This window comes from Lissotriton vulgaris, chromosome 11, assembly GCF_964263255.1.
Source record: "Lissotriton vulgaris chromosome 11, aLisVul1.2, whole genome shotgun sequence".
Taxonomy (NCBI): Eukaryota; Metazoa; Chordata; class Amphibia; order Caudata; family Salamandridae; genus Lissotriton; species Lissotriton vulgaris.
Window position 1 is genome coordinate 52,365,258 of NC_141699.1, and position 18,135 is coordinate 52,383,392.

Genomic DNA, 18,135 nt, shown 5'->3' on the forward strand with positions numbered 1-18,135 from the left:
AAAAAAAATATCCTGAACCAATGAAAAGTGTTATTTTCAGGTCACATGACCCGTCGCGCTTACGCTACGTACCCCGATGTGCGCCCAGGGGTGCGTCGCGTAAGCACGTTGAATGCTTCCGGGTGCGTTTACGCCGTGCGTATCACGCAGACGCGGCACGTCACGATCATGTTTTCGTTCGCGACATTGGCGCCAACGGGACGCTTCCCGGTTCGCGCACTGGGGCGCTTCAAAATACTACGCTTTCTGGGGCGCTCACCGGGGCGCGCACCGGGAGCGCTCCAGGGCAAAAAAAAACAAAAAAAACAATATACAAAAAAAAAAATTGTAGGGACTGGTAGCCCAATGTGCCTTTGCTATGCCTCAAGATATATGCTCCAGTGGTTTTTAAGAAAATTAACTTTGAAAAAATATATATTGGGCTACATTGGGCTATATATATGTTAGAGCCCAAATGCAGCCCAAATGTAGCCCAATGTAGCCCAAAGATGGCCACCAGAGACAAAAAATACAAATGTAGCCCAAATATCAGCCAGATGTAGCGCAACTATAGCCCAATGACAGAATGTACCAGAGTGTTCTAAAGAACAACTAGAGCGCTAACAGTCTTACTTATAAAGTGAGACTTATAGTTAGGAATTAGCATTAAAAAAAACTTTGAAATTCACTGAAAAAACCATAGGTTTCACGCCAGTTATAGTTAGGAATTAGCATTTAAAAAAACCTAAGAAATTCACTGAAAAAACCATAGGTTTCACACCAGTTATAGTTAGGAATTAGCATTTAAAAAAACCTATTAAATTCACTGAAAAAATCATAGGTTTCACACCAGTTATAGTTAACTGGAAATTTTACTGTCATAAAACCATTTAAATTCCACGTTATAGTTAGTTGGACTCACTATAACTTGCGCGTGCAATGCACTGCTGATGACATCACATATTACATCACTCATGACATGGTCAGTGACATCACTCATGACATCACTGATGACATCTCAAATGACATCACTGATGACATCACTGATGAAATCATCCAGTGAATGGGTGTTTTTCTGAAAATTAAATATGTTTTATATATGTATATCTGAAGGTTGATGGAAGAAGAAATGGGTATATACGTGTACAAATGGCTGCTTTTTTGATGAAAAATAGATTGTATAACTGACTGATTAAGTGTATCTTAATGAATACATGGGTTAGTGAGTAATGTTTAAAGATATACATTTCTGTATCAGTCTCTCACTTTCTGTATAAGTGGCTGCATGTGTTGGTGAGTAGCTATATGAGTGATACATGAGTATCTATAAAGGTTATTGTTTGTTTGATTATCAGTAGGAGTGTCTGAGTGTCTGTATGCTTCGTTGGGAGGTCTTTCGTAGTGCATAGATGCATGAATAAGTGACTTTATGCTTGTATGTGTTGAAGGCAGCATATGTGCAGGACTGTATGGGTGGATGAGTGTGTGTGGTGAGTAGCTATATAGGTTATTATTTGTTTTTTTTTTCTGTATGGGTGGATGAGTGTATATATGGGTGTGTTAGTGAATGAATGACTGTCTTAATAGTGTATTTGTGAGTAAGTACATATGTTTTAAACTAGTACATATGAGTTATGTGTGAGTAACTCTATGGATGAGTGTCGGTGTGTAACAGGATGATCAGGATGTATCAGTGTATGAGTACATATGATGAGTGAGTACATGTATGAGTGACTGTATATGTCTGTTGATGAATGAGTGGATGTGTGTATAGATCTTGGAATTACTAAATAGGTGTATTGTAAGTGGCATTGGTATGTCTATTGTATTGAAAACGTTATTTTCTATTTTTGAATGTGTATAATAAAGGTTATATTAGGGTGAGAGAGGGTCTTCCAGTGATGTAATCAGTGATGTCATTTGAGATGTCATGAGTAATGTCATGAGTGATGTCACTGACCATGTCATGAGTGATGTAATATGTGACGTCATCAGCAGTGCATTGCGGGCGCGCGAGATATAGTTAGCTGTGAAATGTTCAGCTAACTATAACATGTGTGAAACCTACAGTTTTTTCAGTGAATTTCAAAGGTTTTGTAAATGCTACTTCCTAACTATAACGTGTGTAAAACCTACAGTTTTTTCTGTGAATTTGCAAGGTTTTTTAAATGCTAATTCCTAACTAAAACATGTGTTAAACCTATGTTTTTACAGTGAATTTCAAAGGTTTTTTAAATGCTAATTCCTAACTATACCGTGTGTTGTACAATTGTGATCGAATGTGTGCATGGTTTCCTCTCTCTTGATATACGATGGACGACGGCTCTTTGATGTACAACAATCCTTTAACCCCTCCCACGCTTATGACGGAACCGCTCTGTCATAGCCCTCGGGTGGGCTGTGCTGGTGACGGTGCAGTTCCCTAATGGCCCGCCCGGCACGCCTGCGCGGTGCTGATTTCGTGCCTGCGCTGACGTTCTGAAGAACGGGCTGGCCATGAGGGAACCAGATGCATCACGTTGTAAATAGCCCGCACCATAGGGCATCTTTTGCACCGCTGCTGCATCCCAAAAGTGACGCAATGGCGGCGCAAAACAGGTGTAAGGGGCTTGTAAATCTGCCCCAAGGTGTCCAAAGGTAGGGTAGTGAGTTAAGGGAAATTAAAAATTATGGGACAAAGAGAGATACATAGAGTAGTGTAAGGGGAGTGAAGGTAAAACAAATGGAAAGATGGTGAGGAAAGGAGATTTGAGGATGATAAAAGGGAGGTAAGTGACCCCCAAGGCAAAAACTATTTTTTTTTTTGGGTGGGAAAATCACGGGGTGCGCCCACGGTGTGTGCACCCCGCGATTTTCACCCCCCCCTAAAAAAATGTTTTGCCTAGAGGGTCAGGATGCTTGTACACTGCCCCCTTTTTGAGTTCTACACGTTTGTTTTTCTGCTTTCCTGTGCCTCAGTCTACCGAGGCACAAGATGGCTGCCAACAGTTTCTGTTTTAGAGTGTTGACAGACAGTGGCAGCCAATCAGCATGAACCTCGTGTACGGCAAGGTGCGCGCACGGTGCGGGCACGGTACGCGCTTATAGATATATTATTGATTTCAACTTTAATTTTCTCAGCAACTACTGGAGGGATTTACACCATTTAAACAAAAGCGTGATCTGCGTACCAGACCCTACCATTTTCCCAAATTTGATGTAATTCCGTTCAGCGGTTCGGGCTGTAGCCGTGTCTAAATGTCCTATGGAAATTACCATGGGGAAAACACGTTTTGGGACCCCCTTTTTCTCGGCTCCCGCTTGACGAATCTTCCCGAAACTTTTAGGGAAAGAGAGGAGCGTAGCGGGCCATCTTCTTTGAGAAATTCGCAGAGATTCATCAACCAGCGCCAAATTTATTCCTAATAGAATGTTGCAAATTTCCTATGGAAACTAGGTCCTAACTATCACTACCTACTGGCGACCGCGATATATATATCACGGATTGCTGCGTCTCACACCCAGTACGTAGAACTTCGTACAGCTGGCAAAGACAGCACGGACACGGAACAGTTAAGTGCTAAATTGAATTTGTGCAAATTCAGCCGCATGACATTTCGGCTCCGAGGAGCCTTGCTCACATGACAACGTTCTGGGTGAAAAATGCTCAATTTAAAGTGCCAGTAATTGAATGCAATAGCATCACGTGATTGTGCCTAAGAGTTAACATGGAAAAAGTACTTTGACATGTTGATCAACCAGAAATGTTACACGGGTCAATGTTTAAACAATTGCATACATTGACACAAAGAAATACAAACATAGTAAAATACTATAAAAACCGTGTGAGTCAATAGTAGGAAAATGGGGAACACAAGAGTCAAGCGGTTTTCTAGAATAAAATGGTGGTTAAATACCTGTTCCAACTGAACCAAAAGATGTTGTAGGGTAGAGCAGTGAACGTTTCAATAATTTAACATACCGTATATATATATATTTTTTTTTTCCCAAAAGCTTGCATTATCAATCACATTTCATCTTTTCTTAAAGATCAATAAATATTACAAATTCCTAAATTCCTATTTCGAAAAGTCAAAGAGAATATCAAAAGCTTTTGGAAAAATCTTATTGCAGAATTTGTGCTTCATGAATGTTAGCTGTAATTTGACATTAAGGGAGGTTGCACATTCATAGGCGGGATGAGATCTAGCACAGTTAATAGCGTTTGCCCATACATGGCGAGATTAGATATAGCACACTTTATTGATATATGTAAACTCAATGTTATTTATCAATGAGTTAATGCAAAAGTGTATTCTGTATCTTGAATATTGGTATGGTTGTTTACCTAACACTTTAGACTGATGCATGTTCTAAGATGGCGGCATCAGGATAACAACATCGTTTGTCTTCCTTCTATGTCAACGGAATAATAATTATGATTTGGAGCATTGATAAGCAATGGCGGCTGTGGCGCCTAACGTGCAACAATTGACGAAGGCTAAGCGCCGAAACGCGTCTTAATGTGCTGACGTTTCCAATAAAGTTGGTTGGAAATCGCCCCTGCGAGTGCTGTTTTCTTCATCAGGAGGAATAGCCTGGTGGAATATGGTAGCTGTAATATATATATATATATATATATATATATATATATATATATATATATATATATATATATATATATATATATATATATATATATATATACGAGAAATAGTAAAGTACGACTATGAGCACGGGATAGAATACTTTGGGAACATAGCAAATTGATATTAGTTTAACTCACCGCATTTTTGACTAGATGAAGACTATAGCTTTCACTGTCTTATATTGAATCATGAGATTGATACTGAATTATATGGAGGCATGATGCAATGGGTACTAGACCCAAGTGACTTTGTCTTCCAAAGAATATTTGACATCCTGATTGATAAAGAGGCATGACGTAATGGGTACTAGACCCAAGCGACTTTGTCTTCCAACCTACGTCTGACTTCCTCCTCTGACTTAATTTCGACCACTCTTATACTTAGTTTGTCATTCATTCTCCACTTCTCTTTACCTCGAGTACACTCCTCTCGTTCCCTCCTTTTTCTCTAAACCTGTCTTCTCAATATATTTAAATGGGTACTATACCCTGAAGCGCTTTGTTCGCTAAAACCCTTTTTTTTATCGAGATGTTAAATCACTGTATGGCTGAAATGATTTAACACCAAACATTTGGGAAACGTGCATTCTTTGTAAATTTTAACAATTTTATTTTGCTTTAGAAAATTGCACTTGTAAATAAAGTTTCCGTGTGATGTTTGTAAACACGGAAAACTTTCTTCCCTTTCTATTATGTTTTTTCACTATTTAAATGAGGTTGAAAAAAATGGTGGTCATGTGACCAAGAGCCCGTGAGCTCGAAACGCGTCGTTTATGCCCTAAAATAAACGATTTTTCCGGTACCTGATGTTGTGGCTTGTCGTCCTTTTCCTGACTCGAAAGGAATCTGTGGATATATATATATATATATATATATATATACATATACATATATATATATATATATTCACTGAAAAAACCATAGGTTTAACTCCAGTTATAGTTAGCTGGACATTTTACTCATACAAAACCATTGAAATTCCCACGTTATAGTTAGTTGGACTCACTATAACTTGCACGCCCGCAATCCACTGCTGATGATGTCACAAATTACATCATTCATGACATGGTCAGTGACATTACTGATGACATCACTGATAACATCTCAAATGACATCACTGATGACATCACTGATGACATCATTCAGTGAATGTGTGTTTCTGTAAAGTTAAAATATGTTTTACATATTGAAGAATGAGTGTATGTATGAGTGTGTGAATGAAGAATTTAGTAGGTCCGTGACTGACTGTATGAATGAGTGATTAAATGTGTCTTACTGAATGCATAGGTTAGTGACTAAACTGTCTGAATATGTGCATCATTATGTCTAATGTTGTGTAAGCTGCTGCATGTGTTGATTAGTAGCTATATGAGTGGCTACATGAGTTATTGATTGGTTGCCCAAGTATTTGTATATGAGGGTGAGTGTGTGTGGGGGTGGCTGGGGAGTGTGTGACTCTGTGCATAGATGTGTGAGAAGTTGATTCACTTGGTATATGGGTTCAAGAGTTGAGGAAATATAAATTTTATGGTCAAGTTGTGTTCCCTAGCGTGTACCCCACCGTCTCCATGTACGAGTTAAAGTGCATGTAACTTCCCTCCTGTACCAGCTATGAAGACGCAAATACATTTGCGTCCAACGTTAACATGTCCTCTTTCAGACCCACCCTGAATGGGTTGAATGGTCCGTTCCTAAGTATGCCATGCCAACGTCTTTTTGTGGTGTACTTCTCCGTTTTTCAGCTCTAGCTGAGTAGGCCCCTGAATTTCTGCCACGAGCCTCTTTTCTGGCTTCTGACTCCAAGGGCCTCTGCCCAGGCTGCCTCTGTACCCGTGAACTCTGACTTACTTCCAGCGCGGCCCCTCGCGCTCAGCTCAGCCTGCTGCCTGCCAAGATTGACTATAACCTTCGAGTTATCTGTTCCGCTCCCCTGAAAATACATTCCTGCCTGCTAGCTTCAGTAAACATCCCTCTTCAGCTGCAGGGCCAAAGGACCGACCTGTCTCCGTGCAAGTAATTCATAGCTTCTGTTGCCATGCTTCCATGGAAGGCCCCGTGCCCCCACGCTTCTCATGCAGACACTTAGGCGCTTATACACGCATTCACAGTTAGTATAGAATAGCTTCTGCCCTAGAGACCTTTCTGCCTAGATAGCTCAGTTCCTAAACACCAGATATCAGATATGATAGAAGCACAAGTTGATCTGACATGCCAGACTTCTGTCTCTTTCCGTCAGTGTAAATGTCAAGTCCCATGCACCCTCCGACTTCATGCCATTCACACGTCATGCAGCTGCGCGTGCATTCAAGTTTCCAATTTCTGCTGACATTGCAACATTTCTGTTAGTGCCACCCCTTTTGTGACACCTATCTGTGACGTTTCTAGTTCACGCCTAGTCCACGCCTTCTGATTACGCACTAGCAACACGTGTTTATTGTTATCTTGTCTTCTCTCAGCTGTTACGCCTACTATAACTGTTTCCTATGACATGAATTAAGTATATAAGCTATGTAATGTAATAAAAGAACGCTCTATTCCTTCTGACACCCCTGTGGTGGTCAGAACATGATATCCTGGTCTTGACCAGTCCTTTTTAAGGAATAAAAACCCCTAAGAACTCTAACACCACGGACTCTGTTTTCTTTCTTTCCGACTTGAGTTATTATTGATTAAGTACTTACCTGCATAGAAATTAAGAGAGTAAATTAATTATTTACGTCATTTTGGCGCCCGAATAGGGACCCCTCCCCCACCTCACGCGCCGGTTGGTGCGTTGCAAGCTGTGTCCCCTGCCATCCGTTAGATGGAAACTACGCGTACCGGCAGGATTTCCTGCATCTCCCTCTGACCCACGGAGGTGACGAAGACTGCGATCAGTACCCAGACGAGGCGGTGAGGAGTGCGGAGGATCCCGACCAGAGCCTAGCCGAAAGAAGCAAGGTCCGAGGTGTCAAGAGGCCCACCCAGGTTTCCGAAGTTTTTCCGAAGTTTTCCGAAGTTTTCCGAAGTGTCGAGTCGAGTCCAGTCGAGTTTTCCGAGGCCTTCTGTTTCCGTGCTTCCCGGTGAGTACCATTGCTGGGACGTATCTAGACGGTTTTGGGTACACAAGTCCGGTCTGCACTGTTTTTAGGCAGTGTATCTGTACTGTTTAGCAGTATATCTAGTATTCTGAATTTCTGAATTTCTGCACTGTTACACCAGTATATCTGTACTGTTTAGCAGTACATCCAGTATAGGGGGGTAGTCATCTATGTCTCAAATGTCTTTTCATGTGATTAATGTCGTGGTATGAATGTGACCGTTTTTATGTGCATTATTGTGTTTCTTGTATAACTAGCCGTATTCAGTATTAAGTAGTAAGGATTGAGCATTTCAGTACTAAGTAAGCAAAATGCTGTTTTTTAACAAGTTGAAGCAGATAGGAACTAGGAAAGGGATACTGGAGGAAGAAATTCCTATTCCCCCTAGGGACACTCCAGGTAACTTTATGTACCATAAACATGGCATAGATGCCATATTATATCTCGATTTATGGACTGACTATACCAAACACCTAGACGAAAGACACAGATGGCCCGTTAACGGAACATGGGATGCCGAGTGCATCATGAAGGTAGAGGAAGCATTATGGAAAAAGAAAGCTAGACAATCTCAGAAAGACGCCATAGAATTTTGGCGTAAGGAAGCACATAAGCGTGCTGAAAGAGAACTACGTAGAGAAGATAGACTTAAAGAATCAGAGAAAGCCCAAGAAAACGAACTAGTTACCGAGGGGATCCGAGTAAAAACAGAACAAATAGACCGTGCACGAAACAATCTCGTAAACGGTATGTATCTCGCGGCCGAGGGTACACCTGAGGCCCTATCAGAAGAACCGAAAAACTTACCGCCACCGTTAGTACCAACTAAAGTAATGCATAAGACTACTAAAGACGTATTCCTAAATTCTTATCTAGAGGATGTAGCACCGGCTTATACCAATCTGCCTGTTCGTGCCTTGCCTACTGACAGGGACGGGGGTGGCACCCCGCCTCCAGATCATGTTCCGCCAATACCGCGACAGACCTCCCCCGTTCCGCCAGCCCCGCCACTTCCCGCACCCAAAATTGACCTGCCGAAACAACGTTTACCTGATGCAACTAAACGACAAATTCAAGTTCAGATACAGACTCCACAGGGAGATAATGCACAAGCTTCCGCTTCAGGAGGTGCGACCGCGGGTCTTCGGACCCCGCCATTAACACACAGATTCAATCTCAGGGATATGCAGAGTCCTCTCACGTTCAGGTCACCCCGCCTTGACGCATTAAAAGAAAACCTTTCAGTTTGCAGATATGATCCAGTACCCGGAAAAGACAATCTAATGATATTGGCATCACTACGGTTAAGATCTGCTACTGATATCTTGCTATGCTATGTAGGAATGAAGGAGCGTCTAGATAGAATATATGAGTTTGTTCAGACAGGGAAAGACCCTGACAGTATTAAGGAAGCCATGGAGAAACAGAAAGTTGACATTCAAGCACAGATACTACGTTTTTTTATAAATTGCCTAATAAGAGAACGAGACAGGCCTGGAACAGATCAGAGTGAATTAGATGCACTGAACAAATGGGGTCAAAATATAGCTGAAGGAAAACATGACAAGGGGACTTGCATAGCCAGTATGTGTAGAAAAATAAGAAAAGCAGTGATAGCAGTACACCAAAAAGAGAAAGAAAAAGCTTCCTCCGAGGAGGAAGAAGAACAGGAAGAACCAGTAAAGACGACAGATATTATAGCGTATGCAGGTAAGGGAACTTACCTTAGGAAGGGTATCCGTCCAGAAAACAAGAGAGTTTTTCTCTCTGCTTTAACAAATCCGAATTCTTCTGAACATCAGTTTCAGGAGACTGATAAAAGGCTTCGAGATCGAGTAGGGTACCATGTACTCAACTCTATGGATGAACAAGAACTAGCCCGATCAGCCATATTATGGGCCGAAAATCCAGACATATATAATGATGATACCTTAGCACAGACGTTTCTGAACCTTTCCCCAGACGAGCAGAAATTAGCAGGTGTATACATGATTCAGCACCTCCTCACGAAATACAGAAATCAACATTCTGATCCAGGTCCCTTACACGAAACATTAGAAGCACTTCTCATGGACAGATGGAGAGGTTTCAGTACCAAGTTAATACAAATAATTCTAGAACAACGAAATAAATATAACTCTTTCGTAAGCTCTGAATATGTTCCCGCCCAACCTCCAGAGAGGAAAATGTACCACATGCAATGCGGGGGTGGCATTGAAAGTCAGAACCCCTTACGAGAAGTACACCCAGTTATGGGTGAGGACCATCTCTTGAAACGCGTGTATGTTCACACGCCTCTGACTAAATTAGAGCTGTTAGAAATGAAGAAACTAGTCCCGTGTCATGATAAAGACCCTGCAGGTTTTCACAGAGAGCTTAAAGACATGTTACTAATGGGGGATTACACGTATGAGGATATCATGAAAATGTTGAAGGTACTGTTGCCCACGGGCATCTACGAGAAATTAAAGGAAAAAGACTGGGAGGTGGGAGACACAAAGATTGCATGGACAGAAATAGAAGAGGAGGAAAGGAAACGTATCCCAGGGGTAGGCCTTGGGGACAAAACTAAAGCATTACCAGGTTTAATAGTACAGGTCCTGCCAAGATTATTGACAACGAGAAAGGAAGATTGGGACGCAATCTCGTCCTGTAAACAGAAACATGATGAAGATACTAGTGACTTCTATTCAAGATTCGAGAAATGTTTCATTATTAATAGTGGCCTCAAACCAAGTAGCGAGTCATATCCGCATCTTTTTGTATCAAAGTTAGTCGAGAATTCCCTGTTAGCAGTCAAGAATCGTGTATACAAGGTGGAAAGTACTTGGCAGGCAAATACGCCATCCCAGATGTTGCAGATGCTCCAGTATCATCAGAACAGAATTAGAGAAGAACAAGATCAGGAACAAAAACGCATGAAAGACACGAAGATGAAAATGTTAGTAGCTCAGACGGTCCCAGCCGACGGTCAGAGAAAGGGTGGGACCCAGATAAGTCACACTACAGCTCCCGTTAAAGGGACATGCAATTACTGTAAGCAGCCAGGTCATTACGTACATGAATGCCCAGTTCTGAAACATAACATAGCAACAGGTAAAACTAAAGAAAGACTGCATCCGCCTAGACAAGACCATAACCAGCATCAGTCTTCACAGAATGCACAGAATACACAGCCTATGCATGCTTCTTCACCTCCAGCACAGACAGTAGCGGTATCGCAGCCACAGCCCATTGCCGCATCCCAGCAAGTTTCACAACAGATGTACCAGTATGCCCAGTCCGCTTATCCTGATTATCAACGATATACATGAAACAGCCTAGAGAGGGAATTTGGCTTGCCTCTTATTGAAATTCCTGTAGATCAAGAGGGTCCTTATGTACACAGTCAAGTATTGGGAAAAGACAGAAAGTTTTTGATTGACACAGGGGCAAGCCGCACCACAATAAGTCATAATGAAGTCCCAGGGGCACCCCTCTCAGGCTCACAGAATGTTTCCCTTGGCTTTTCAGGACAGCCCATTGTAAATGAAGTATCAGAACCAGTCCCCCTGGCTGTGGGTCCACTATCACGTATTACAGACTTGTTACTTACAAAATCATGTCCAGAAAATCTGTTAGGAATTAAAACATTGAAGGCTCTAGGAGCCATAATCTGCTGTTCCCCGGAGGGAGTTAGACTCTTTCTACGGGATTTCAAGGGTCATTATGTTTTGCGAGAATTCGATGTCAGATTGAAAAATGTACCAGATCACTTGTGGGCAAAAGGCCCAACTGATGTAGGTTGTATGCATATCACACCATACCGTGTTACACTCAAGACAGGGGTTGTGCTACCCCGAATCAGACAATACAAGTTACCACCCGATGCTGTAGTGGCTTTACTGGAAATCGTTGAAGAGCTTATAGCACAAGGAGTGGTCGTAGAGACCGACTCCAATATCTGTAATTCACCCATCATTCCGATTCTTAAACGTACTGATCCCAATGCACCGCCATTATATCGGCTGGTGATTGATCTTCGAGAACTGAATAAATGCATTATTCCACAGTACCCTGTGGTTCCCGACATCTCATCCTTATTGACTGCTATTGACTCAGAAGCAACGTTCTTTACTGTAATTGACCTCAAGAACGCCTTCTTCAGCGTGCCTATTGATCCAGAGAGCCAATATCTCTTCGGATTCAGTTTAAATGGACGCAGTTTCAAATTTTCGCGCGCACCTCAAGGATTCACAGAAAGCCCCAGCATCTACAGTCAAGCACTGAAAAGACAGCTAGATTGTATTCAAATGCCAGTTAACACCGCTTTACTGCAATACGTCGATGATCTGCTGATCACCGCACGAAGTGAGCCCGAATGTGAACAAGCATCACTGACAGTTTTACATTTTCTGGCCGACAAGGGACACAAGGTGTCTCCTTCGAAGCTACAATTCTGTGTTCAGCAAGTTGTGTACTTGGGTCACTTGCTGTCCAAAGTGGGGAGACAGCTCACTCCCGATCGCATTCAGTTAATTGTGAATATGCCACAACCCCAGACACAAAAGGAAGTGCGGGCCTTCATAGGCCTCACCTCATACTGCAGACAATGGATTCCTCAATATGCATTTCTGGCCAAACCACTCATCCAGTTAACGACACAGGAGGCAGCAACCTCGACTGTCCTCCCTTGGACTCAGGAACACACACAAGCTTTTGAAGAATTAAAGAAAGCCTTATGCCAAGCACCAGTTTTAGCGACACCATGTTACAGCAAACCGTTTACACTTTTTGTTACAGAACGTGATGGTACAGCGTTGTCTGTCCTCACCCAAGATCAAGCAGGTTCACATAAGCCTTGCGCTTATTTCTCAAGTACATTGGATTCAGTAGCCCAGGCACTCCCTGCGTGCTTGAAGTCAGTAGCAGCAACAGCGTTAGCCATCAGACAGAGCGATTCAATTGTTTTAGGCCATCAATTAACAGTACAAGTTCCACACTCTGTAGAGGTTCTGTTAAACAGAACCCAGACTCAGCACCTGACTATAGCACGACTGACAGGTTATGAATTAACGTTATTCCAGCCACACATAGAAATCAGGCGCTGCAGCATTCTGAACCCCGCAACACTGTTACCTACAATTATGACAGATCCAGCCCCGCATGATTGTATAGAAATCATTAATGCAGTAACAAAGCCACGACGAGACTTAACAGATGTCCCACTGACAAATCCAGACCTGACACTTTATGTGGACGGTTCATGCATGAGAACAAGTACAGGAGAATTAGTGGCCGCATATGCAGTGACCACTGAAACTGAAGTTAAAGAAACACATCGTATTGACACATTGTCTGCTCAAGCAGCAGAGCTCATCGCTCTGACCCGAGCTTGTATACTAGCCAAGAACAGAAATGTTAACATATACACTGATTCCCGTTATGCGTTCGGAGTCGTACACGACTTCGGCGTGTTATGGCAAGAACGAGGTTTCCTGACCTCTCATGGTGCCAAGATACAACACGGTCCCCTCATTCAAGCACTGTTAGAAGCAATACATTTGCCCTCGGGCATATCAGTCATGAAGTGTAAAGCACATACTAAGGTCACAGATTCTGTTTCCCAGGGTAATGACCTGGCAGATCAGACAGCGAAACATACAGCATTGACTCACACTCAGACAGCTGACATGACAAAGACAATAGTACCGACAAAGTGTATGGCAGTCAAGGATCCCGCCCTAGATGTAATTGATATTCAGGCACATGCTACTCCAGAAGAAATAAAGAGATGGATTGAACTAGGAGGGATCCAGACAGATCAAGGTTGGATGACGAAGGGAAAATCTACATGGTTTCTCCCTGACTCTATGGTTCAAGTCATGATTAATACAGCACATAGCCCAGCACATCTAGGAGAGAAAGCGATGTTAGACAGTTTACAAAATCTTTGGAACAATAAACACTTACGAGCAGCAGCAAAACAGAAAGTGCGTACTTGCATGATCTGTTGTCAGTTCAATCCAGGTAAAAGCGTCCCTGTAGAGCAAGGTGGATTTCATCCTCCCGATCACCCTTTTGAAGTCCTCCAGATGGATTATATCCAGATGAACAGTTGTCGAGGATTCAAGTATGTCCTTGTAGTTGTTTGTGCACTGTCCCGTTGGACCGAAGCCTACCCAGTCCCAGATTATACTGCTCCGACCACTGCCCGGCAGTTGGTTCGTGAATTCTTCCCACGATACGGTTTGCCTCGTGTCGTGTACTCAGATAACGGACAACCCTTCTCGTCCGAGCTAATGAAACAGGTTTCTTTACTGTTAGGATACCAGTGGAAATTTCATTGTGTCCGACATCCTGAAGCCGCAGGCCTTGTAGAAAGGCATAACCAGACACTAAAGATCCGCCTTGCAAAGATATGTCAGGAAAAAGGGGTCGACTGGATAGTCGCCCTGCCCGTGGCACTGTTCTACATGAGAATGGTTGCCCATTCGAGATCAGGGCTATCCCCGTACGAAGTGGTTTTTGGCAGACCACCGAATATGTGGGGGACGCCCATTCCTAAAAAGATCACTGATGTAGATTGTAATATGTTGACAGATTACCTTGCCTCCTTGATGTCTGCACTCCAATCATGTCGTTCACAGGTTGCCGTTGCCTTCCCTGACAACACTGATGTAAAGCCACACGATGTCCGTCCTGGGGACCTAGTCTTGGTCCGAAATTTTGATAGGAAGAGTCCGCTGGAGCCCCGCTGGAAATCACCGAAGACCGTCCTTCTCACCACGAGGACCGCCGTAAAGATCGAAGGGAGAAAGGGGTGGGTCCATACGAGTCATGTGAAAAAATTCCATGAACTGAAACCAGACCGAGACTCGTCCACCCCCACCAAAGACTGTGTTGAGCCAAAAGACTTTACAGTTACCGAACGAGAAAAAACTCCCCAAGAGGAGTACAGGTTGAAACTCCGATCTAGCAAGTCAGACAGTTTAATTGTTTAAGTCCTCCCCTAGGTGAATCGGTTAAATAGTTTCTGACATGTATCCCCTAGATCGAGATAGAGAGAGAGAGAGACGATCCAAAAAACGTGCATATTGTAAATCACTTCGTAGTCACTGTATAGTGACACTATTAATCATGTTTATTCTGAGTATCTTAGTTATTGTTGCTAGCATTCTGCTACCTATCTACTGGCCTATTTTCAGGCATGAACAATCTGTTTACAATGTCTCTGCTGAACACACTTTTAGCAAGTTACCTCCACACGAACTCTCTTACAGACTTGCGCTGCGCAACAACACGTTCATTAGTATGTTACACCACTCCCATCAGACTAACAATGCTACAGACTGCTGGATATGTGGCCGCCTCCCTCCCTACCAGAAGTACAAGGGAGCCCTTCCCCTCTTTCCGTATCCGTTCACTCACAATGGCTCCTGTGGGGCATGGTTTAAAATAATTAATTCCTTAGATCCTGATATTGCTGTCTTCGATGGGGGCTGGGTTTGGGGAAACTTGAACTTAGCCCTGCTCGACGTCTGTTACCCCGATAAGGAGGGACTCCCCACTCGAATAGGAACTGATCTAGAAAATGAAGTATATGGATTAGGTAACTACACAATTAGCCTTATGATCCTTACTGTTGAATCCGAGGCGGCACCAGGTCTGCCCCATATGCTAGTATTACCAGTCACTGGTGAATTATGTGTCCGAAAGAAAGGTTCAGTACACTTAGGTCATAGTAAATGCACTACTGTGGTCGAATTCAGTGATCATGGTAAATCATCCTTTAAAGCTATCAGTCATTCCTATTTTGTTTGTGGTCATACCGCATACATACGCCTACCTCCAGATTGGGATGGTACTTGTTATATTGCATTCCTTCTGCCACCTGTTTTCCTAGCTCCCCCTGATTACCATAGAAATACAAATCTAGTAAAGAATAGATCCAGAAGAGATATCCCACTTGTCGACTACACAGAAACGGCATGGGAACAGTACACTGATTTTAATAAAGTATTCTTTTTCTTTTTAGGGCCCGTCCAAAACAGTAAATTAATACGTAGATTAACTAGAACACTTGAAGCTGTAGTACATGAAACTGCCTCCGCCTTAGGTAACTTAACAGAGGAGCAATCTGCTATGCGGGTTGTTGTCCTTCAAAATCGTCTTGTTATTGACGTCATCTTGGCAGATAGAGGTGGAGCCTGTAAGGTCATCGGGTCAAGTTGCTGCGTTTTCATCCCACAAAACGCGCCATCTGTCTATCAAGCTATTACCCGTCTGCATAAAATTGCAAATCAGATACATCAGAATCCAGGCACCTGGACTTGGTCCGGTTGGTTCTGGACAACGTTAACTGCTTGGGGATGGAAGATCCTATCCTTCCTAGGTTTTGGCCTTGTCATAGTATTCAGCTGCTGCCTGTGCCTACAGTGTGGGCCGGCGATATGTGGACTGTGTGCCACATCGTGCATTGAACATTCCAGTTTTCTCTCAAATAGACAACGGAAGAGAGATGAACAAATTATGTTACAAGAACAAACTGATCAATTTATGATGATCGATATATCATGAAGGGTCCGTAGGGAACAAGGAGGGAATGAGGAAATATAAATTTTATGGTCAAGTTGTGTTCCCTAGCGTGTACCCCACCGTCTCCATGTACGAGTTAAAGTGCATGTAACTTCCCTCCTGTACCAGCTATGAAGACGCAAATACATTTGCGTCCAACGTTAACATGTCCGATATCAGACCCACCCTGAATGGGTTGAATGGTCCGTTCCTAAGTATGCCATGCCAACGTCTTTTTGTGGTGTACTTCTCCGTTTTTCAGCTCTAGCTGAGTAGGCCCCTGAATTTCTGCCACCGATTCTCTTTTCTGGCTTCTGACTCCAAGGGCCTCTGCCCAGGCTGCCTCTGTACCCGTGAACTCTGACTTACTTCCAGCGCGGCCCCTCGCGCTCAGCTCAGCCTGCTGCCTGCCAAGATTGACTATAACCTTCGAGTTATCTGTTCCGCTCCCCTGAAAATACATTCCTGCCTGCTAGCTTCAGTAAACATCCCTCTTCAGCTGCAGGGCCAAAGGACCGACCTGTCTCCGTGCAAGTAATTCATAGCTTCTGTTGCCATGCTTCCATGGAAGGCCCCGTGCCCCCACGCTTCTCATGCAGACACTTAGGCGCTTATACACGCATTCACAGTTAGTATAGAATAGCTTCTGCCCTAGAGACCTTTCTGCCTAGATAGCTCAGTTCCTAAACACCAGATATCAGATATGATAGAAGCACAAGTTGATCTGACATGCCAGACTTCTGTCTCTTTCCGTCAGTGTAAATGTCAAGTCCCATGCACCCTCCGACTTCATGCCATTCACACGTCATGCAGCTGCGCGCGCATTCAAGTTTCCAATTTCTGCTGACATTGCAACATTTCTGTTAGTGCCACCCCTTTTATGACACCTATCTGTGACGTTTCTAGTTCACGCCTAGTCCACGCCTTCTGATTACGCACTAGCAACACGTGTTTATTGTTATCTTGTCTTCTCTCAGCTGTTACGCCTACTATAACTGTTTCCTATGACATGAATTAAGTATATAAGCTATGTAATGTAATAAAAGAACGCTCTATCCCTTCTGACACCCCTGTGGTGGTCAGAACATGATATCCTGGTCTTGACCATTCCTTTTTAAGGAATAAAAACCCCTAAGAACTCTAACACCACGGACTCTGTTTTCTTTCTTTCCGACTTGAGTTATTATTGATTAAGTACTTACCTGCATAGAAATTAAGAGAGTAAATTAATTATTTACGTCAGAGTGCCTGTGGAAACAGCTGTATGGACGGTTGACTGTGTGCATGGGTGTGTTGGTGAGTGAGTGGATATCTCAGTGCTACATCTCCAAGTAAGTACATATGTAAAACTAAGTGCATGTGAGAGTTGGCATATATTAATGACTATACATGAGAGCCTGTGATTGCATAAGTGACTGTATAGATCAATATGTACTTGTATCAGTGATTGTAAATGAGAGAAAGTATGTGTTAGTATATGTTTGAATAAGTAAGGTTATGTGTGTATAACTGCATAGATAAGAAAATGGGAGTGTGATTGAATTTTGCCATGACTGACTAGGTGTGTGAGTAACTCCATGGTTGAGTGGCAGTGTGTGAGTATCTCTATAGGTGTATGAGTGCATATGATAGTGTTGTATTGATGAGCGACTGTATGTATGAGTGATTGTATGGGTGAATGAGTGGATGTGTGTGTACACTTAGGAATCAGTGAGTGCATATGTAGTAAGTGGTATTGGTGTGTCAATGGTTTCTAGAATGGTAGTCTGTATTTAACTCTGGATATATCAAAAGTTAGAATAGAGTGTGAGTAGGTGCATAGTATTATCACATGAATTATGTCATCAGTGATGTCATTAGTGATGTCATTTGAGATGTCATCAGTGATGTCAT